The sequence below is a fragment of the Syngnathus typhle genome, linkage group LG1 (genome assembly GCF_033458585.1).
Source record: "Syngnathus typhle isolate RoL2023-S1 ecotype Sweden linkage group LG1, RoL_Styp_1.0, whole genome shotgun sequence".
Taxonomy (NCBI): Eukaryota; Metazoa; Chordata; class Actinopteri; order Syngnathiformes; family Syngnathidae; genus Syngnathus; species Syngnathus typhle.
This window is the reverse complement of record NC_083738.1, coordinates 8,874,480-8,883,103: the sequence shown is the minus strand read 5'-3', so window position 1 is coordinate 8,883,103 and position 8,624 is coordinate 8,874,480.

Genomic DNA, 8,624 nt, shown 5'->3' with positions numbered 1-8,624 from the left:
TATATACTTTCAAACCTTTATATATATATGCACAGAGGCACTCATCATGGCTGCACAGGAACAGGCTCTGAACACCAGAGCAATAGAGGCCAAGATCTACCACACCAGACAAGACCCAAGGTGTAGGCTGTGCAAAGAGGCCCCTGAGACAGTCCAGCACATAACAGCAGGGTGTAAGATGCTAGCAGGGAAAGCATACATGGAACGTCATAACCAAGTGGCTGGCATAGTGTACAGGAACATCTGTGCAGAGTATGGACTGGAAGCCCCAAGTTCAAAGTGGGAAGCACCCCCTAAGGTGGCAGAGAACGGGCGAGCCAAGATCCTGTGGGACTTCCAGATCCAGACTGACAAGATGGTGATGGCGAACCAACCGGACATTGTGGTGTTGGACAAACAGCAGAAGAAGGTCGTTGTAGTGGATATAGCAATACCAAGCGATGGCAACATCAGGAAAAAAGAACTTGAGAAGCTAGAGAAATACCAGGGCCTCAAAGAAGAGCTTGAGAAGGCCTGGAAAGTGAAGACCTTGGTGGTGCCCGTGGTCATTGGGGCACTTGGGGCAGTGAACCCCAAACTGGAGGAGTGGCTAGAGCAGATTCCAGGAACAACATCAGACATCTCAGTCCAGAAGAGTGCAGTGCTAGGAACAGCCAAAATACTGCGCAGAACCCTCAAGCCCCCAGGCCTCTGGTAGAGGACCCGAGCTTGGAGTGGGAGACCACCCGCGGAGGGTGAGAGGGGATTTTTTTTTTTATATATATATATATATATATATATATATATATATATATATACGTATATGTATATAGATAGATAGATAGATAGAGAGAGAGAGAGAGAGAGAGAGAGAGAGAGAGAGAGAGAGAGAGAGAGAGAGAGAGAGAGAGAGAGAGAGAGAGAGAGAGAGAGAGAGAGAGAGAGAGAGAGAGAGAGAGAGAGAGAGAGAGATAGATAGATAGATAGATACAAACAATTGGTGACACCCAGATCATCACTGAGCGGAAATCGATTCCACTCTGCTCATGTACAAGTCAGGCGATTGTACTTTTACACCAACAGCGACAGCAGTGTATTCATTCTTTTCAAAAAGATTAATGGTAGAAGTCTTTGTTGTTTTTCATTTAAATCTATTCTATGTTGTATAACCACCACAAGTTAATCTACAACAGAACTCCAGTCTGATAGTCCAAACACTGCTTCATTTCTTATCTTTTAAAAGTTGAAAATATTTATTAAATATATTGTATCAGACCAGTCATGTACATCAGACCATCCTAATCTGTCCTAACCAACCAGACCAGCCAAACAGCAGTTCATTTGCGATTGATACAACGTCAATACTAGTCTCAGCAGTGCCTGCCATGCATTTTCTTGTTAGCTACATCCCTGGTACTCATGCTACATGGAGTTCCTAACTTTTAATTTTGCTTTTCTGTGAATAGAATTTTTGCAGGCAGAAAATTTGATTTCACTTATTTCGTTCATTATAATCCCTTTAGTGAAATTCATCTCACACTTTGTTGTATTTTTTTTGTTGCACACCACAAAAAGGACCAGGGGTGCAAGACATCGGTTTACTGGATAACTGTTCAAGCCTGGCAGGGTTGGAAATGAGCTGTAACCAGATATGGGATTCAAACATGCAGGAGAAGAAAATACATCAGCCCGCGGGAGCATATGTTGTGAGTGATACAGGAATCAAAAAAGAACTGGAGACTGCTTGAGGCAATTGTACAAAAAAAACTATGAGTTGTTTTGTACAATTGGACTTGGTTGATGATGTGGTACTGTTGGCTTCTTCAAACCGTGACTGAGTGTGAAGCGGCTGTGATGGAAATCAGCACCTCCAAATAGAATAGAGTATATCTATCTATCTATCTATCTATCTATCTATCTATCTATCTATCTATCTATCTATCTATCTATCTATCTATCTATCTATCTATCTATCTATCTATCTATCTATCTATCTATCTATCTATCTATCTATCTATCTATCTATCTATCTATCTATCTATCTATCTATCTATCTATCTATCTATCTGTCTATCTGTCTATCTATCTATCTATCTATCTATCTATCTATCTATCTATCTATCTATCTATCTATCTATCTATCTATCTATCTATCTATCTATCTATCTATCTACCTACCTACCTACCTACCTACCTACCTACCTACCTACCTACCTACCTAACCCCCCCCACCCATCCATCCATCCATCCATCCATCCATCCATCCATCCATCCATCTATCTATCTATCTATCTATCTATCTATCTATCTATCTATCTATCTATCTATCTATCTATCTATCTATCTATCTATCTATCTATCTATCTATCTATCTATCCATCCATCCATCCATCCATCCATCCATCCATCCATCCATCCATCCATCCGTCCGTCCGTCCATCCGTCCAGGAAACATACATTAGATAAATAAATTAAAAAAATGAACTGATTTTATAATCATCCACTGAGGGAGTTATTAGTTATTTAGATACGACAATTATTTCTATATTTATTTTTCAACACCACTAAATCAATGTTTGTAAAAAGGTCGGTCTGGTTTAATTTTTTTTTTTATAAGCATCTAAAATGGATTAATAACATTATGAAAGACTTTTTTGTGGCAGTCACTGTGCTGTATGGTGTCTCAACATTTCAACATTGTCTGTCATAAAATATCTGCGTAATAATTTGCGTTATTTGTTGAGGCATTTTTTTCTGAACTACATGCGCAGTGTGTTCTTGCCATCGTAGGGCATTGTGCTTTAGCCCTATGCTGTGCAAGGAAGCAGTCAGAGCGGAACCGAGAGGACAGCCCAGACTGCTGATGTCAACACAGAGATGAGATAAAGTCTGTTTTGTAGGTGCATGGTAGCTGATGATGCAAAATACCAGACCTTGCTGATGTCGGCGATAAGACTCTGATCCCATCAGTATCAAAAGAAATACACAAAATAAATACCGACAATCTCTGAGACCAGCAGGGTATCTTATGTTTTTGTTTTTCTCCCCAACAAATGTCTAACACACATTTTAAGTTTCAAAATAAACTTATTAAAAAAACATGCCTTTGGAGATTTTAATATGGAATACTAACACTCAGTGAACTGATTTGCTATCTTTATAATTTATAATCTGAAATGTGTGGATTTTGAGATCAGAGGCACTGTCATTTTGTTTGCCATGTTATCAAAGATAGATCTCGGTCTTCAAGTTTCTATCTACAGTGTAGATGTGATTGTGATAATAATTATCACAATCATTGCTCATTATCTAAAGCATGCAACTTTGACCCATTGAGTTTTTCTATTCTCATTTTTGTTTCCTTTTTTGATTATTAGTTTACCTACCGGTGGTTCGGTGGAGCACTGGGTAGCACGTCCGGCTCACAGTTAGGAGGGTGTGGGTTTGATTCCACCTACGGCCCTCACTGTGTGGAGTTTGGATGTTCTCCCCGACTCTTTGTGGGTTTTCTCCGGGCACTCTGGTTTCCTCCCACATCCAGAAAAAATGCCTGTCAGGCCAAGTGAGCACTCCAAATTGCCCGTGCGGGTGTGAATGGTTGTTTGTCTCTGTGTGCCCTGCGATTGGCTGGCAACCTGTTCAGGGTGTCCCCTGCCTACTGCCCGATGATGGCTGGGTAAGGCTCTAGCACCCCCGCGACCCCCGTGGGGACTAAGCGGTACAGAAAATGGATGGATGGGTGGATGGAGTTTACCTACCTGGCAACACCGAATGCTCAAGTGCTGTATGCATAGAGAGAGTAAGAATATCAATATACATTGATATCTATCGATACATAGACATCTGTGGAGACAGAGCTGTCAGTCGGATAAGACCTCCGGGGGTTTGTGCATTGGAATTTAGCACCGCACCTTTGTTATATCACTTGTAGATGAAGCTATTGCATGTGTCAAATTTTTAAATGCCAGTCAATGGGTGAAAATTTCAGCGCTCCAGATTGGAAATGCGTCATTTCAGACAACAGAGATTAAGGAAACAATTTATTCATCACTAACTACAGAATATACTGTCCTATTTATTCTCTTCATACAAAAGTGGGTATACTTCAAAACATTTTTATTCTACTACTAATACTGTTATCAATTTATTTGTTTTTATGGTTAGATAGATAGATAGATAGATAGATAGATAGATAGATAGATAGATAGATAGATAGATAGATAGATAGATAGATAGATAGATAGATAGATAGATAGATAGATAGATAGATAGATAGATAGATAGATAGATAGATAGATAGATAGATAGATAGATAGATAGATAGATAGATAGATAGATAGATAGATAGATAGATAGATAGATAGATAGATAGATAGATAGATAGATAGATAGATAGATAGATAGATAGATAGATAGATAGATAGATAGATAGATAGATAGATAGATAGATAGATAGATAGATAGATAGATAGATAGATAGATAGATAGATAGATAGATAGATAGATAGATAGATAGATAGATAGATAGATAGATAGATAGATAGATAGATAGATAGATAGATAGATAGATAGATAGATAGATAGATAGATAGATAGATAGATAGATAGATAGATAGATAGATAGATAGATAGATAGATAGATAGATAGATAGATAGATAGATAGATAGATAGATAGATAGATAGCAGCATAGTAAAAATGCAAAATTCAATCTGTTTTGGGTAAGGATCAAGTCAATAAAAGTTATCACCCCCCCAAAAAATAAAAGCTGAATCCCACCTTAGCAATCACCATACTGACGAAGGAGGCAACAAAATTAGAGCGTTTGCTGGCAGTAAAGGCATGCAAGTGCAATCTTTTTGCAGTCTGGATGCAGAGGAGTGAACTTCTTGTCTGGAGGGAGTCTTAGTCTGCAATCACACCATAAAATGTTCCTAGATGTGTTCCAAGACAATAACCAAAATAGGGATGAAAACCATTCGATAACTAGAATGACAAAGTCAATTGTGTAGCAACAACAGTCAATAAGATTGTGATGCCATAACTCCGGCCTTGCATCTGCCCCCCAACCCAAGTGACAAATGAATGTTCTGTCCTGTAATTCTTTATCTTTTTTATATGTTAATGGACAAAGGTCAGACACCTTTTGTGAGGACACATTAGAATTATTTGAAATTGTGAACCCTAATCCTGAGGCTGCATTGTTAAAATGAAAAGCTTTGGGGTTACTTCTTATTGGGAAAAGAAGAAGAAATAAAGGATAAAAAAAGGAATGAGTCCATGCGATTTTAAGGGAACTAGCAGAATCTGAAGGTGTTTAGGCTCGTTCATAGACTACCGCTTAATATAGATCGCTTCTCGGTGTACTTCAGGCTGAGGAGGTCAACATTTGTCTTGTGTCCCAAAGCTCAGGACACCGTGAAGATGCATTGAGATCATTTTCCTCCATTTTCTCCATGCTGTTTCAAGTGTTTTCATCCCCTGCTGCTGTCACTCTGAAATCGCTCTGCCACTATGTCTCCTATTAGATGCGCCAAGATGTTGTCAAAGCGTGCTGCAGAGTTGATGATAGATCAGCCACTCTGGCAGATGCCCACCTTGTGCACCGTTCCATTTCACCACAACAGCACGTACACAATGCTAAGTGCAGCGCTAATAGAGGGTTCTATGAGAGTTCCCAAGATGTCAGCATGGTCAGATTTTGATCTCACTCAATGTAACAGAGCTCAAAGCTGAAGGATCCCAGGCTCCCAGGCTCCCAGACACTCTCTCTCCCCCTCTCTCTCTCCCTCTCCCTCTCTCCACTTCCCTCCCTCCATCTCAGCAAGTCCTAAGTTATTTTGATTCACTTAGGGAGAAGGCTCTTTTCAGAGGACACATTACTGAAGGATGAAAATTGTATTTAAGAAGCATTTGTTTGTGTGTCTTCCTGCTTGCCTGCCCTGACTTCATCATAGCTGATTACAACTATCAATCAACTGATGTCTTGTGTCTCGTTTAGTTTCACATGGATAAATCTACCCTTCTGCCATAGAATCAAATTTGATATTTTACAAAAGTTATTTGTCTTTATTCACAGAGGTATGTGTTTTTGTTTGTAATAATATGTGGATACCTTTATGGAACAATTTTTATTTCCCTCTTAGATAAAGCTTTGATAAGCATTTTAATTTCCTCACAAGTCAAGTGCCCTGGAGATTGTACTACTCAAAATTTGACCAATAAGTAAAACTAATATGAGTGGGAGACAAGATCGCCAAAGTGTGTCCAGTGTATTACGTGAATTTGTTTGGGTTACTGTCACTGCAGAAAATCCTGCTTCACAAAGATTAGATGTTGGAAATGCAAGAAAGGCATTCTATTGCTTTTTCTTCTTCTTTGTTGTTGTTGTTTTGAAGGCTTCATTGCTTCATTAACAAATCCGTCGCCACATGTTACAGAGAGCAAACCTTGTGGGTGAAAATCATCTGTTTTGATAAACCTGTATTTTAAGCAGGACTACTGATATTGTCTCTTAAATGCAGCTAATGCAGCTTTATTTTCCTTTGAAGCTCAAGGCTTTTCATCTATTTCTGATTATTTTAATATTGACTATTTCTTTTGCTAGATTGAGGGCTAACGTTTTACCTACTGTGAAAATCAAACAACATTACCTAAATCAGAGGAGCGACTAGACATGTTTATTGGGGCACAAGCAAATGTGCATGATTTTCAAAGCCAAATTTCTGTCAGACTGAGTTTTTTCATGATGCCCAGGTTGCCCACATGAAGAAGTGATGAAAAATGTGAAAATCAATAGGCTCTACTCTTAACCATTCCCGGATGACCAAACTTGTCACCCTATCACTAAGGGAGAGCCTGGACCCCCTGGATTATTAGGAAACTAATTTGGGCTGCTTTATTGAGTGTTTCTGAAGGTGGCAGTAGCTCAGTGGTAGAGCAGCCATCCAGAGACCGGAGATCAGCTGTTTGATTCCCGCTCAGCCCAAGTCATGGGTCCTTGGGTGCTTAAGCAAGACACCTCACCCACCTTGCCTCCAATGTCATTCACACTGGTGTATAAATGTTTGGTGGTGGTAGGAAGGGTTAGGGTTAGTAGTGATGCACTGGCAGCTTGACCCAGGGCACTGTAGTTACTTAAGTACGGTATTTTCCAGACTAAAAGCCGCTACTTTTTGCACAAGCTTTGAACCGTGCAGCTCATAGTCTAGTGCGTCTTATTGATTTTTCATGAATTTTATGATATTGTATCATTTGTGCATATTCTCTTTTATATTTTATTTTATTATCGACAATTTTATTCTGAATATTCAAATATACAAATAATACAGAGCTTCCTGTTTGTTCTCAGATCAAGTCCTTGCATAAAATTAAAATGAAATTGAGGAAGCAAAATAAACACACGGAGAGAAAAAGAAAAAAAAAGACATTTGGAAACAAGTGAGAAGGAGCATAGCTTTTTAGCTCTCACCTCTTTACCAAAACATAATTTATATGCATATATAGGTAGACATAGTATGTAGTATATTCAGGTCATATACATGCATATAGTATACAGTCGTATGCAAGTGTTTGGGCACCCCTGATCATTTTCATGATTTTCCTTTATAAATCATTGGTTGTTTGGATCAGCAATTTCAGTTAAATATATCTATATAAGTGATAGGTCACGTATTCGTAATGGTATGCTGCCAGTTTAAACTTTGGTTGTATGACTATTTAGCCAGCATATTTAGATTATGAATGTTATCTTAGTTACTTGGTTACTTATTTAATTTAAAAAAGGTTATTTTTGAGGGATTTTGTTTCAGAATATAAAGAATGTGCAAAAGAATTGGCTGGTATACAGCACTCCAAGCTGTTGAAGGTAAACAAAATGTGGAGTGAAGAAATTGATTTTTTTGAAATATATCAATGGTGGCTTTAATAGAAGGGCATTTAATAAAGCTGCATTTTATCTGTGCAAGCTAGGAGGAGCGGTTTAATAAAGTCTCAGCTTCCTGTTGTACGTGAAATATCACCTTGTGAGTCTGTGGGCTTCAGCCAGCAGGGCTGTGTTTGTCTCCCAGAATATTGTAATGAAATGCTGTTGCCTGAAAAAAAAATCAATTTCATTTCACAGTGCTAATATGAGACTGTGTGCATGTGTTATCCAGCAAAGTATATTCTTGGCGTGTCACCGAAATAATGACTTTTTTTTATTTTTTTTATTGGACTTGAAGGCCCAATGAAAAAAATATTTGCATGATTTAAAGCAGAAAAAATATACCTGTGTTGCTCAGAATCAAGCATCTTCCAAATGTCCAAATCCAAAACTATTCCAATACCTACCAATCAGATTGCAGCGTAAAGAGACATATCAGAACAAAAATTTAAATGCAAATCTGACAACATGGAAGTACGGCGAACAGTAATTAGTTAATAATTTGTTTAACACATACAGTATATATAACAGTACCTGCGGTCAATCTAAGTGACAAGTAGGGCGTATGAGTGTCAGTAGAGATGAAGTTGTAAAAGCGCAACAATAAATCAATACCTAGCTTCTGTAGGGAGCGACTGTAGATGGGAAGAAACGGATTTCTTCAGTGATGTGCCGGCAGGGCCTTCAAAGACTTCTCTACAGGCCCAAATAATATCAAATGC